Source organism: Eschrichtius robustus, chromosome 19 (genome assembly GCF_028021215.1).
Source record: "Eschrichtius robustus isolate mEscRob2 chromosome 19, mEscRob2.pri, whole genome shotgun sequence".
In the NCBI taxonomy this organism is placed as follows: domain Eukaryota; kingdom Metazoa; phylum Chordata; class Mammalia; order Artiodactyla; family Eschrichtiidae; genus Eschrichtius; species Eschrichtius robustus.
The window spans coordinates 53,168,495-53,183,910 of record NC_090842.1 but is presented as its reverse complement, the minus strand read 5'-3'; positions in this window follow the sequence as shown (position 1 = coordinate 53,183,910).

Here is a 15,416-nt window from a genome sequence, read left to right as displayed (position 1 = left end):
CATCCCTTGCTCCCACCTTGCCTCAGTGGTGCCTAGGGCCTCCAGGCCTCGCCATAGCTCCCCAAGTTAGAGGTGCCACCAGAGTGGTGGCCCGGGCAGCAGACACGCATCACCCTTCCTGGCTCTTGCAGTGGAGAGAGCTCCCTCGGACACCCCAGAAAGGGGAGACAAGCCCCTCCACTGGGACAAGGCACCAGGCCTGGCCCAGCTGACCTGTGGGAATCACCAGTCCCAGCTGTTCCCAAAAATGTTATACACTATTTAGCAGGGTGCAAGTGTCAGAAATAAAATATTAATGCCTTGTAAAATTCATGGCCCTGCTATTCCATTGTGAAGCAACAAGGCAGATCTGAAACTTCCAGAACTTCTGCCCCCGAGGAGAGGGAAGCGCTCACCCCTAGCATCCCAGACACCGTTGCCAAAACACCTAAGGCTTCACGTGGTGCCCAGAGATGCAAAGATTCCTGCAGAAAGGGGAAATGTTCATGGAGAACTAAAGGGGGTCCATTGGGAAGCAGAAGCAGAGAATAATGACAATAATAGCAAACATTTGGGGATCTCCTGGCATGGTCAGAATGCACACCCTTTGCAAACGTTATGTCATCACAGCCACCCATGAGGCTGGGGTTACTATGAACTTCTTTTTGTAGCTGAGAACACTAAGGCACAGAGGGCTCAAGCAAGCTGCCTGAGGTCACATAGTGAAGTTGGGAAGGGGCCAGCAATGGGAGAGTGAAAGAAGACCTCTGGGCGGCCCCCAGACCTGCTCCCAGGAAACCCCCAGAGCCCTGTATCCACAGCAGCCCATTGTGTAGCAGCTAGAAGTGGAACAGCCAGAGCCAAGCATAGGTCCAAGGCCCAGGCCTGTCTGCACAGCACTGAAGGTCACCCAACCCACACCAAGGCTGTCAGTGCCCTACTGTGGAGGGCAGACCCTAAGGTGACCCCAGTGATTCCCAACTCCTGGTGTCCGTGCCTTTGTGTGACTACCCACGCCTTCAGTGTAGATGGCACCTGTGACTTGCTTCTAACCAGTGGAATATTATAAAGGTGTTGGGTGTTGCTCCTTTGATTAGGTTACATTACCTAAGACTCTGTCTCAGCCAACTAGAGCAGGAGAGGCTTGCTGGCTTGATGAAGCAGGCAGCTGTGTGGAGGAAGCCCACTTGGCAGGGAGCTGTGGGCAGCCTCTGGGAGATGCAAGTGTTCACCCTTTGAGGGTGACAGCCTCTATCACACAGTCGCAAGGGAATGAATTCTGCCAACAACTCGAATGAGTTTGGAAGCAGATTCTTCTCCAGTTGAGCCTCCAGATGAGAACACGGCCTGACCAACACCTTGACTGCAGCCTTGTAAACCCTGGGTAGAGGACTCAGCCAAGCCACGTCTGGACTCCTGACCCACAGAAACTAGGGGATCGTAAATGTGTGCTGTTTAAGCTACTAAATGTATGGCAATTTTTTATGCAGCGATAGGCAACTGATAACACCCAGCCATATCCCCCAGCCCACCATGAAGTCCCCCGAAGCTTCAGCTGTCACATGGATGGCTCCTGAAGGCACCAGTGACTTCCTAACTCCTCTCAGAAGCCTGCTGAGCCAGGTGTGGGGCAGGCTGATAGCCAGGCCGTCAGTGCTCCCAGGAGAAATCTGTACTCATGAAGGGTGGGAGTGGGAAGGTAGACATCCAGCTTCCCCAGCCCTTGATGGTACAACTCAGAGGCACATTCCACACCTTCTCTAGGAGGGTCCCCAGTGATCCCAGTGTGCACAGCTACAACCAGCTCATTAGGGCACCTTTAATCAGCTTACCCCCTGCCCTGCCTCACTGTCTCTTACCTCTGCTTCCCGAGAAAATATTCTTCAAATATTTTTTCAGCCCCACATTCCCTCCCCTCTCCTGGGACTACAAAGACATGAATTTAGAGCTGCTGTTGTCTCACAGGTCCCTGAGACTTGGTTAATTTTCCTCCAATCTTTTCTGCTGTTCAGGTTGGGGAATATTTACTGATCTGTCTTCAAGTTCATGGACTTCTTCCTCTGTCATAGCCATTCTGCTGTTCAGTCCATCCCGTGAGCCTTTTACTTTGGTTATTGTATCTTTTAGTCCTAACATTTCCATCTGGTTGTTCTTTACAGGATCTTCTATCTCCTCATTGATATGTTCTATTTTCATATTTGCTTTTAGGGAATCCTTAACTGAGATACCAACATTGCTAACCGAGTGGCCCCCATGAGCCAAGCAGAAAACATAAGTCAGGGAAAAGGCCTTGGGGGGCTGCTGCGATGTAGGGGTTTTTACCCCAGGTTGATGGGCCTGGTACTTCTGAAAGTTCCATGTGATTCTAGAGACTGAGATGTTTGAGTGAAACTATCCAATTTATGAATGTTGGCTCAAAAAAGTTTTCAAACACAGTGCCAGCCAAATAAGACATATCTGCAGGCTGAATTCAGCCCATGGCTGTTAGTTTGTGAGGTCTTGCTTCAACCTTGATTGGCGTCAAGTGTGTATTTCCATTTTTGATTATTCATTCAACAAATATTTGCTAGCTGGAGTAGCCAAGGACAGCTTCCCTGAAGAGATGACATTTCAGATGAGCCCGAATAACAAAAAACTGGGCAAGTAGGGATCTGGAGGAAGGGTGTATTAGTGTCCTATAGCTGCTGTAATGAATTACAGACTTAATGGCTTAAAACAACACACATCTATAATCTTATAGTTCTGAAGGTCAGAAGTCCAAAATGGGTCTTATTTGGCTAAAATCAAGGTGTCAGCAACTGGATTCCTCCAGAGGCTTGAGGGGGAGAATCCTTTTGCTTAAAGCCAGCAACACTGTATTTTCAAATGTCTCTCTCTCTCTCTGACTCTCCTGCTTCCCTCTTAGAAGGACCCTTGTGATTATATTGGGCCCACCCAATAATCCAAAATAATCGCCCCATCTCAAGATCTTTACCTTAGTCACACCTGCAAAGTCCCTTCTACCATGTCAGGCAACATATTCACAGGTTCTGGGGATTAGGAGTGACCCTCTTTGGGGAGCCACTATTTAGCCTACCCTAAGCAATTCCAGGCAGAGGGAGCATTTATAAGGGCTCTGGGTGGGTGTCTGCAGTGGATAGAGGACTACCAAGGAGGTGGCCAGGGGCCAGATCATGTAGGGCCCTGTGGGCCAAGGTGAGGGCTTTGGACTTTATTTGAAGTGAGAGGGGAGCCATGGGAGGCTTTTGAGCAGTGGAGGGACATGATCTGATATTCATTGAAAAAGGTGATTCTGACAAGGTAGGGCTCCTTGCAGGTAGGGGTGGGAGCAGCCCACAGGTTGGAGCAGGGAGTAGCAGCCACTCTTCATGTAGCCAGCTGGACAATGAGAAGCTTTCACCACCTAGCAGGAGAAATGCCACCTCTTCCCCACACCTGCAAGTGCAGTGTAAGACACAACATGCCCCATATTCCATCTTTAGCCATCTTCTTCTACCTTTTCCTTTCCATATTGTAATTTTTAAAAGACAATTTTTAGAGCAGTTTTAGGTTCACAGCAAAATTGAGGGGAAGGTACAGAGATTTCCCATATACCCCTGCCCCACACATGCATGGCCTCCCCCATGATCAGCATCTCCCACCAGAGGGGTCCATCTGTTACAAATGATGAACCTACACTGACACATCATAATCACCCAAAACCCATAGTTTACATAATGGTTCAATGTTCTGGATTTTGGCCATTTTGATAGGCGTGTAGTGGTAGCTCTATTTTTCACGGGAGGAAACCAAGGGCCAGAGAGGTGAATTCACTTGCCCACGGATACAAAGTTCGTGTATCAGTTACAGCTGCAAAACAAAACATACCCCAAATCAGAGACTGAAAATAGTAAGCATTCATTATTGCTTACAAGTCTACAGACCAACTGGGTGGTACTTCTGGTCTCAGATGGGATCGATCGTTCGTGCTTCTCTGATCATCAGTGTGCTGGGGTTGGCTCTGCTGATCTTGGCTGAGCTTTCTCACATGTTTGGGGGTTGGCTGTCTGTAGGCTGGACCAGGTGCCATTAACTGGGGAAACTGAGCTGTCCTCCACGTGGTCTCTCATTCTCCAGCAGTCCAACCCAGGTTTGTCTACAAGGTGGTGGCAGGGGTCCAAGAAAGTGAATAGAAGCCACAGGGCCTCTTGAGGTCCAGTCTCAGAACTAGCACATGACCAGGGACTGGGACATGGTGGCCTTGGCTTGCCATGTGACCTGAAGGTCAGGTTTGGGGGAGGCCCCTGGGCAAGATATCAGTTATCTACTGCTACATAAGAAACCACCCAAAACTCAGCAGCTTAATACAACAATTATTTATTTCTCTCTTCAGTCTGTAGGTTGGTAGTATAGGCTGGGCTCAGCTGGGTAGTTCTTCGGGTCTTGGCTGGACTCATTCATGCATCTGTGGTCAGCTCTGGGTGGGTAGATGGCTCTGCTTCAGGGGGATAAATGGCATTTGGTTCGGGAACCTCCAGTCTCTTATCTTCCAGCAGGTTAGCCCGGACATGTTCACAAGGTCATGGCAAGAGTCCAAGAGAGCAAGCGGGAGCTGGAAGGCTTTTTGAAGCCTAACCTTAGAACTAACACAGCATTACTTTCACCATGTTCTATTGGCCAAAACAAGCTACAAGGTCAACCCAGATTCAAGGGGTGGGGGAATAGACTACATCTCCTAATGGGAAGAGTGACAAAGTCACATTGTAAGTATGTATATATAAAGGAGTGAAGTATTACGACCATTATGTAATCACTTTACCAAGGGCAGTAAGTAACACAGCTGGGATTCTAACCCAGGATGACTGCTTCCACGTAGCCTTCTCTTCTCAAGGTGTATCACTTCTGTCCTTTCTTTAGCTTCTCCACCTCCTCTAATATCTTCCCTAACTGTTATTTAAGCCCTTCAATAGCTTTCTGTATTAGAACACACTTAACTGCAAGTAACAGAAATCCAAGCAAAGAAGTTTAAGCTAAGAAGGAATTTATTGGTTCTTGGAATCAAGAAGTCCAGCAGGTAGGCCCTGCTTCAGGCACAGTTAGATCCAGGTGCTCCAAAGACATACTCCAATATTGTCTTCCTTCATCTCTCTACTCCACCTTTTTCTGTGCTGCCTTAATCCTCAAGCAATGCTTCCCAAGAATAGATGAGGGCCGCTCCAGAATCACATCACAGCAGCTTAGCAAACTCGATGGAAAGAGAGCAGACCTCCTGTAACAATAGCAACAATGGAGCACTTGCTGTGTGCCAGGTGCTGTTCTAAGCACTTAGCAAGTATTAACTTATCACTCCTCACAACACCCTATGAGGCATAATCATCATCCCCATTTTACGGATGAAGGAACTGAGGCACAGAGAGGTTAAGATCCAGGTCTAAGGGTACATAGGTAATAAGTGGTGGGGCTGGGAGCTGAACCCAACCAGGTTGGTTCCAGAGTTTTTGCTCTTAACTACTTACCTAGTCTGGTGGGAAAGTAGTAATAACAGCAAACGCTATTCACAGCAGATACTCTGACACTGCCTGACACTGTCTGGGACATCAGAATATAATAATAATAATAATAATAATAATAATAATAATAATAATAATAATAATAATAATATTCATGTAATCCTTCCAGCAACTGTATGGGGTAGGCACTGTTATTATTTCCATTTTACAGATGGGGAAATTGAGGCACTAAGAAGATAGAGAACCCTAAGGTCACATGTGGGGCAACTGAAACTTGAATCCAGAGAGTAGGGTCCAGAATCTGTATCTGCTGCCTTTAGGGTCCCACTCCTGAGCCAGGGGTGAGGTCAGCCTCTGAGAACTTGATGTAGTGAGATGGAGGGAGGCCCCAGGACAGCCCAGCGCTCACCAGCTGGGTCTGCCCCTCCCTCCTCTCCCCTCCACGCGCCGCCTGGCACAGCCTTCCCAGAACCCATGTGTGAACAGACTGACCTAATGCAGGCTGGGCCAGAGGGCTGAGTCCAGACAAACAGGCAGTGGCCAAGAGAGGCCATGTGAGGCAGTCCCGAGGCGGGCGTGGGGTGGGAGGGACAACACCTGGTGTCATGGGGCAGCTGGGGGTTGGAGCCCATGAATTTGACACCCGTTAGACCTCTGCAAAACAACCCTTGCCCACCGACTGCCCTGACAGGGAGGCTGGCCAAGATGCCAAGTCATATTTAATGCATTTACGAGAAACTATTTATAGCCTTTTGATTTACCTGCCAACTGAGAACTGGGTAAGTGTAGTAACATCCCAGGAGCAGAATACAGGTGAGGCTACCCGTCCCTTAGCAAAGACAGCGAGTGCACTTCGCCACGTGGGCTCTCATATTCTCGTGACCACCTGTGGTCCTGGGGAAACCGAGCCTCTCTCATCCCTCATAGCTGGGACGTGGCAGGCTGGGAATGGAATACAGGAGGACTCAACCCACCCAGAAAACCGCCTTGGCTGCCTGGTCAGGACCCTGACAACAAGTCCTCTGAGGACAAAACTCTTTCCTCAGTTGTCTGTGGGAATCTTTGAAACACTGTAGCACCTCACACTTTCTTCTTTCCTCACCCACCCCTTCCTCCCCACACTCTCCCTTCCTCTTCGAGATTAAAATGTTTTCATCTTTCTTCTTTATGTCCTTTTATCAAGGCAATCGTCATAACACAGTAGGTAGCATTAGAGAGAGAGATCAGGTGTGCCCTCAGCCCTCCACAGACAGAAACTCACCAGCCTCAGCCGACTCTCCAATAAATGCTATTCGTAGCCCCATTTCACAGATCAGGCGAGTAGTCCGCCCACATCAGCTAGAATGCCAAGTGGCTCCCCCAGGCTGCGTCTCCTGGTGCATTTAGGATTTGCCACCCTCCTGCCACTGACGCTCTCAGCACTTGCCCCAGCCGATGATCCCGTCACTGTGGCTGATATTCAAGAGAGGGCACCAGAAATGAATCAAGAAAGTGTCCACCTTTGGAGGAAGCTGATGTTTGGTTTATTCTTACTCTGCAGTGATCATCTGTGGCCCCCAGTGTGATGGCTCTTCAGGCGGGTGCGGGGAACTGCTGCTCTGTGCCTCAGTTTCCCCCCCATCCTTATTGTTGGAAGGATCAAATGCATTGATACGTGTATAGTGCTTAGAACAGTGCCTGGCCCAACACGCACTTCCACAGTGTTTGCTGTGGTAGCTGACACCATTGTTATTCAACCCTGGCTTTGGAGAGCTTGGGCGGGACACTGGACGAAGCCCTGTGGGTTTGCTCCTGGCCTCATGCTTCCAGGCTGGGCCTTCCCTGCTCTCAGGCTGTCCAGCCTCCAATGGGGACCTCCAAAGCTCCATCATCAGCTCTCATTTTGTCGCCCCCTCTTCCCAGATACCATCAGTGGGGTGCGGGCGCTCACACGAATGAGAGGTGCAGACACTTGGGATCGCATGAGCGGAGGCCGCCAGATTCTGAGATTCATAGCTTCCTGGCCTCATTTCCCAACGGCCGCTGTGGCAGTGCCTTGTCCCCTCACCCTACCCCCCACCCCCACCCCCGGGCTTCCCCCTCCACCGCTTCCTCCCTCCAGGGGCGAGCGGTAGTCACGGCTTCTGCTGTTCCTCCTCTGTCACAGTTCCCACACCTCTTAACAAGATGTTTATGCCTCTGGCTTTTGATTCATCAGCGTTACCCACAAAGCCATTCTCTGTCGACTTCCTGCCCTGGCAGATGAGTATTCGATTCCTACCATCCTCTTCTGATGTAATGATACCACTCAACCTCCCGGGGCTTCAGTTTCCACATCCGTAGATGGGAATAATAACTGTACCTACCTCATAAGTTATTATTACCCATATTATTACCTCGTAAGTTTGCCTGAGGGGCAAATGGAGTCATTCATGTGACGTCCTTAGAACAGGGCCTTGGTTGTTATTGTTGTTATAATCATCCTCATCATTTTTGGTTTCTCTATTAGTTATCTTTCTAACTCTCAGTAACAAAGATCTCCATTTCTTCTTACCTTTTCTCTCCCTTGGCCTGGAATGTGGGCATGGCAGTCGTTAGCCGCTGAGGACAGCATCCGTGGGTGACACTGCAGCAGGACAAAAGGGCCAACTGGGCTGTCACCAAGAAAGATCCAGAATTCTGCCTGGTTTGAGCCACCGTTATTTTAGGTATCTGCCACAGCAGTGGAACTAATTGCTTAGGCTTTTACTTTTCCCCCAACATTTAATTATGAAAACTTTCAAACCTACAGAAAAGTTAAATGCCTTTTACCATGACACGCATATACCCCTCATCTAGATTCTACGATTGTTAACATTTTTCCATATTTGCCTTATTGTATACCTGTCTTTCCCTCTAGTTATTCATTAATCCATATGGTTTCTTTGATGGATTTTTAAATAAGTTATAATGAAGTATTTGAAAGCAGACACCAGTACTCTTTTTTTGGCCCACCATGCATGTGGGATCTTAGTTCCCCCACCAGAGATGGAAACTGTGCCCCCTCCAGTGGAACCACTGGACCACCAGGGAAGTCCCCGGACATCAGTACTCTTAACCTTTAAACACTTTAGCATTCATGTCACTAACTAGAGTTCAATGTTTACAGTTCAAAAATGAGGTAAAATTTGCATACAGTGAAATGCACACATTTTAAACATGTTTGCAGAGTTTTGACTAGTTCATATACTGTGCAGTACAAACCCCTATGAAGATAAAGAACATTTCCATCATCCCATAAAGTTCCCTTTTACCCCTACTCCAGCCCCCAAAACAATCATGGTTCTAATATTTTTATACATTTACCATTAAATTATCAAGGTTGATGCATGTATGTTCTGGGAGTGGTCTTAATTTAATTTTGTGGGTTAGTAGCTAGAGCTGAAAAAAATTCACTGTTCCCTTCTACAGAATACGGGACCATAGTCAACACCATGATGCCAGCAGTGCCTGGGACTGGAGAGGATGCGGGTCTCTCAGTGTTGACAGCCGGGACCATTCTGCTGAAGGCGGTGGTCTGAGCATTGAATGAGCTATACTGTTTAAGTTCCTGTGCCATCTCGTGTGCATCACTTAACCTGGATGTACTGCATAAGATGTTACTGGCTGAAGTAAGGGAAGAACAAATGCCAAACATCTTAAAAATAAAAGCCTTTATTACTTGACAAAACAACTAGTTCCACCAAGGTAGGGAGGCTCTACAGAGGTCAGTGCCTCAGTTGAATGGTATCCTCATGGGCTAAGATTCCCTGGCATGTTGGCAATGTCATCCCTCAAGGTGGCAACATGGCTGCCACGATTCCAGCCTTCATTTCCTATAGATACAAAACATTACAACTTTACACTTCCTTTCACTAAAATCCTACTCCACCCACTTTCCCCCTACATTTTAAGCATTTAGCTTCTCTGATTTTGCTCTTGGTACTAACCACTGGAATTCTTGACCTTGGCTTTGAGGCTCTTGGCTCTTCTAAGTGCCAATGAAAAAAAAATTACAGAAAGATAAGTGGAAAAAGTATCTTTCTTTGCAGCTGCAGAAAATCAGACACTCCTCAGCATCATTAAAGTCCTCATACAAATATTCTTTGTAGGCCATAGGGGCTTCAGAGGTGATTAGAACATCCCATGAAAGAAAATTTTAACTTTCCAAAATCTGTAATTCTGATTTCTTGTCCTACTTAATAATTTATTGCCCTGGGACTAATACTTAAATTGGCATGTAGATTCTGAAAAAGAAATATTTGTGAGCTTTTTCTTTGTTAAACCAGAAGAATGTTATTACCACCCCCTCTTCTCTCACATGGATGGAGGGGAAAACAAAACATAGACTCTCTTATGATTTTGCTTTAGACTAAGAGTTTAAAAGAATCGAATTCCAAGGTAATTAATGCCTCCTCACATTGCCCCACTTTCTGTGCGAGGCAGGAAAGGCAAGTTTCTTTCCCCTGCACTACTTTTTAAAGAAAAAAAGTTTACCCCAGAAACCTCCCACTAACCACTCCCCAACTGACTTCCCCTCACATTATCTTGGCGAGTAGTGTGTCACAGCCCCTTTCAGAACTAATCACTAACAGAAAGACTGGAGAGCTATGACCGGCTTAGACCACTTTTTCTGAACACATGGACAGGGCTAATAAACAAGCTAATAAAATCAGGGCTCTGCCTACAAAGAAGAAGGAAGGGACTGCCCTGGTGGCACAGTGGTTAAGAATCCGCCTGCCAATGCAGGGGAGACGGGGTCGAGCACTGGTCCGGGAAGATCCCACATGCAACGGAGCAACTAAGCCCGTGAGCCACAACTACTGAAGCCTGTGTGCCTAAAGCCCGTGCTCCTCAACAAGAGAAGCCACCGCGATGAGAAGCCCGCGCACCGCAACGAAGAGTAGCCCCCGCTCGCCACAACTAGAGGAAGCCCGCACGCAGCAACGAAGACTCAATGCAGCCAAAAATAAATAATTAAAAAAACACAAAGAAGGAAGGACAATGGATTTGCTTATTAATAATGAAGATTCCTAGCTCCTGCTGCTGGTTTCATGCTTGCTTCTAGAGTCACCCCACCTCTGACCTGCCACTTTGATTCTTCTTTTCTCTCTCAGGTTGAACGAACCTCAAACACTCAAGCCTCATAAAATAGGAGCTTCTAAAGAGGGAGTGGCTTAGGAGTGAAGGAAGCGCCTGCCCACATCCCTCAAGGGGAAAGTACCTAAGCTTGACTGTCTGCATATCTTTGAGGCTTTATTATCAACCAGACTTTCTATTGCAAGTGACTGAAATCCAAACAAGATTAAGCACAAAGAGAACTTATTGATTCTTAGAATGGAGAACTCCAGGAGGAATTGGATTTCAGGTATGGCTGAATCCAGGTGCTCACACTCAGGACTTTGCCTCTCTCCCTCTCTCACCTCTGCTTTCTTCAATATTGATTTCATTTTCAAGCAGGTCCTTTCCTCCCCCAGCACCTGCAGCCTTACAGCCTACCAGATAAGTAACCATGGCAGAACAAAAACTCAGTTTTCTGAGCAGTTCTGGCAAAAGTCCTGCAGCTGTCTCTCATTGGCTTTACTTGGATGATGTGCTCATTTCTGAAGCTGGGGAACAGGGTTGGCCCCATCCAGATCACACAAAGAGAAGGAAAGGATGGTTCCCAAAAGAAAATGAGAAGGGGAAATTAATGTCCACGAGGCTAATATATCTCTTATAGAGAGAGAGAGCCAGCCCTTGGGGGTACCAACCCATCCTGTTTTGTCATGAAGAGCAGTTAAGTTGCCAACAGGCTGATAAGGGGCTAAATTAGCTGGAGGTAGTCAGGGATGGCATCTTGGAAAAGGTGATGTTGGAAGCAGAACCCTGAGGGATAAAAGACAGTGTTCCAGGGGAAGAGACCTAAAAGGGCAAAAGACCTGAGGCAAATCAACATTTGGTGGATGAGTGGATAAGTACATGAATTAATGGATGGATGGATGGATGCCTACAGGTGGGGACTATATATGAGAGCACATCTTCCTGCTCATAAGGAACCCATGAGCCCTCGTAGTAATGAGGGAGCTGGGGTTGGACCGGGGTAGACCTTGAGGGGAAGTGGGGTGTGTAGACGTTGCCTGAGAGGAGGAGGCGAAGGGGTGTTTAGACACCCCAGTAGCCAAGAGGAGGGGTGGACAGTGGACCCTACCTTGGAGATGACGTCCCACGTCCCTCCCTCCACTCCCAAGGCTCCTGGGGCTGCCCTGAAACCCTCTCCCAGTGCAAAGCTTCCCCTCTCCTCCCTCTCTCCCTCTCCCACAGCATCCTCACTTCCTCTTTTTTGTTCCTCAAACATACCAAGCTTGTTCCCACCTCCAGTCCTTTGTGCTTGCTGTTCCCACTGCCTGGAACACCCTTCCCCAAGAGCTTTGGGAGGCTATCTCCTTCTTAGCCCTCAGGTCTCAGCCAAGTGTGCCCTCCTAAGAGCCGCCCATCTGGACCACCCCAACTGAATCACCGCCCCCCCCCCCCGCCCACGGCAGCCCCTTCCCAATCACACCACCCTGCTTTACCTCCTTTCTTGGAAACTTTTGTGAGCCTGTCACAGTCCCAGCTGTCACACCAGTGCCCAGCACAAACCCTGGCACAGAGTAGGTGCTCAAAGGGCTCAGGATCCAGCAGCTCAGAGCCCCTCAGTGCCGGGGACTAACACCCCTGTGCTCCCTGTCTGTTCTTCCCAGTGTGCTAGTGCCTCCTCTCTACCTCAGTTTCCTCCTCTGTAAAATGGGCATAGCAATAGACACGACCTCTGACAACCTATCTAAGGCGCACAGAGCACATGCAGCCTGGCTCATAGTAGGTGCCCCATAAGGTCAGCCTCAGTAATATTATTATTACCAGCCCAGGCTTGTTGTGAAGTCTTTGGGAGGGAATTGGGCACAGATTCCAGCCATGACTGGAGCTTCCTGGCCATGTGACCCTGTTCAAGTGACCTCCTCACACTGGGACCATACCTTTTTTTTTTTCTTTTAACCTTTCGGCTGCGCCACGTGACATACAAGATCTTAGTTCCCTGACCAAGGATCGAACCTGCACTCCCTGCAGTGGAAGCACGGAGTCTTAACTGCTGCACCGCCAGGGAGGTCCCACTGGGACCATTTCTCTCATTGTAAAAGGGGAGCTCACTGCAGCATCACCAGGCTCCTCCACTCCCCACCACACACCCACACACACACACACATACACACGGCTCAGGCAGCGTTTCAGGCAGTAAATGGGAAGTGATGGATGATGTAATTTGTTCAGCCAACTATAATCTGGAGAAAGGTTTCTTGGCGGGACATGTGACTTCAGCAATGGCCTTCACCTCCAACCCTCCTCCCCTTTCAGCTTTCAAGGGCCAGCTAGGGGCTGTCCCCTGCACGTAGGGAGGATGGGGGCAGCAAGTATCAGCCCCTGCCCTGCCCATGCTGTCGGCAGGTGAGGGCAGCTGAATTGAAAAGGCTCTCGCTCACAGCCAGGGGGAGTAGGGGTGAGGTGGGGGAGTGGAACAGGAAGTTCCATGGCCTCCAAGACATTCTTTCTCTCTCTCTCTCTCTCTCTCTCTCTCTCTCTCTCTCAGTCTCTCAGGGCTTAGTGGTCTTAACCCTTAGGTCCCTGGGGGATGGGAGACAAGGACTTGGGAAGGCCAGGTTTTTTTTTTTTAAGACGTTGGTGGTTGGTTGGTTGGTTTTTTCACAAACTGTTAACGCATGCAACAAAAATGTGAAGTCTGATATGGTGTCCTTACTTTTGAAAAAAGAATTTGCAAGTAAGGACGTGGAAAACAAACAAAACTACCAAACGAAAATGCATTGCTATAGGATTTTGAAATGGGCAGAAGACCTGAACAGACACCTCACCAAAGAAGATATACAGACAGCAAATAAGCACATGAAAAGATGCTCCACGTCACATGTCATTAAGGAAACGCAAATTAAAACAACAGTGAGATACTACTACACACCTCTCAGAATGGCCAAAATCCAAAGCACTGACATCACCAAATACAGGTGAGGATGTGGAGCCACAGGAACTCTCACTCATTGCTGGTGGGAATGCAAAGTGGAACAGCCATTTTTTTAAGACAGCTTGTCAATATCTTATAAAACTAAACATACTCTACCATACAATCCAGCAACTGTACTCCCTGGTATTTACCCAAAGAAGCTGAAAACTTACGTCCACACAAAATCCTGTACGCATATGATTATAGCAGCTTTATTCATAATTGCCAAAACTTGGAAGCAACCCAGATGACCTTCAGTAGATGAACAGATTAACAAACTGTGGTACACGCAGACAATGGAATATTATGCAGCACTGAAAGGGAATGAGCTGTCAAGCCATGAAATGGCAAGGAAGAAACTTAAATGCGTATTTCTAAGTGAAAGAAGCCAATCTGAAAAGGTTACATTACTGTATGATCCCAACTCTATGACATTTGGAAAAGGTACACTACGGAGACAGTAGAAAGATCAGTGATTGTCAGGGGTGAGGAGGGAGGGAGGGATGAATAGACAGAGCATAGAGGATTTTTAGGGCAATGAAACTATTTTGAATGATACTACAATAATGGATACATGTCATTATACATTTGCTCAAACCCACAAAATGTACGACACCAAGAGTGAACCGTAATGTAAACTATGGACTTTGGGTGATTATGATATATCAGTGTAGATTCATCGATTGTAACACAAAGACCCCTCTGGTGGGAGATGCTGATAATGAATGGGGAGGTTGTACCTGGGTGGGGAGATGGAATATATGAGAACTTCCTGTACTTTCTATTCAATTATCTTGCTGTGAACCTAAAAATTGCTCTAAAAAACAAAGTTATTAATTTAAAAAATTGCTATCAACCACAGTGACTTTCAAACTTTCTTGACTCTAAGAAACTCACTTTACACCATAACTCAGGAGGAACACAGGATTACAACAAAAGTTTCCCAAAACAACACTTCCCAACAGCCTGAGACAAACACTGATACTTTAAAATTTCTCTTCTCTTCTCCTTGATTTCATTTTTTAAAAGATGCTTGTCATGACCTTCTAACTGGATCTTGTGAGCCACTATTGAGTCACTACCCACAGTTTGCAAAGCTCTAACTACACGCAAGAGAGGATGATTTAACACCAGGAAAAAGTGGGAGGGTTGGACCCAAAGAATATTCCATTATACTGAGTACGTTTTTTGTATTTTATTTTATTTTTTTATTGAAATATAGTTGATTTACAATGTTGTGTTAGTTTCAGGTGTACAGCAAAGTGATTCAGCTATACATACATATATATCTATTTTTTTCAGATTCTTATAGATTATTACAAAATACTGGGTAGAGTTCCCTGTGCTATAGAGTAGGTCCTTGTTGGTTATCTATTTTATATATAGTAGTATATATATGTTAATCCCAAACTCCTAATTTATCCCTCTCCACCTTTCCCCTTTGGTAACCGTAAGTTTGTTTTCTATGCCTGTCGGTCTGTTTCTATTTTGTATATAAGTTCATTTTATACTGAATACATTGTGCTTGATGAAAACACCATAGTTTGCTTTTTAAAAAATCAGACTGATGGAGAGCGTGCATGGATAGGCACAGATAGGGGAAGCTAATTCTGTGGGATTGATTTCATTAATTCATTTACTCATTCAACAAATCTGTGCTGGGTGCTGGGGTGTCGACTGCAGTGGTGTGCTGGTGGCAAGAGCCTATTGTTAAATTTTTCAGGAATTTTGGTTGAAATCACATTGGTGGCTTGAAATTGTCCACGGTGGGAGATTTACACCATGGAAATCAGCAAATGCTATCAATCAGCACTCACGACCCCTACGCCGCCACCCCACCTTGCCCCACCTTGCCCCACCTTGCCCCAGAGGCTGTTGTTAAACATTCATGAGCACATTGGTGGTCAGCAGTGACCAAGACC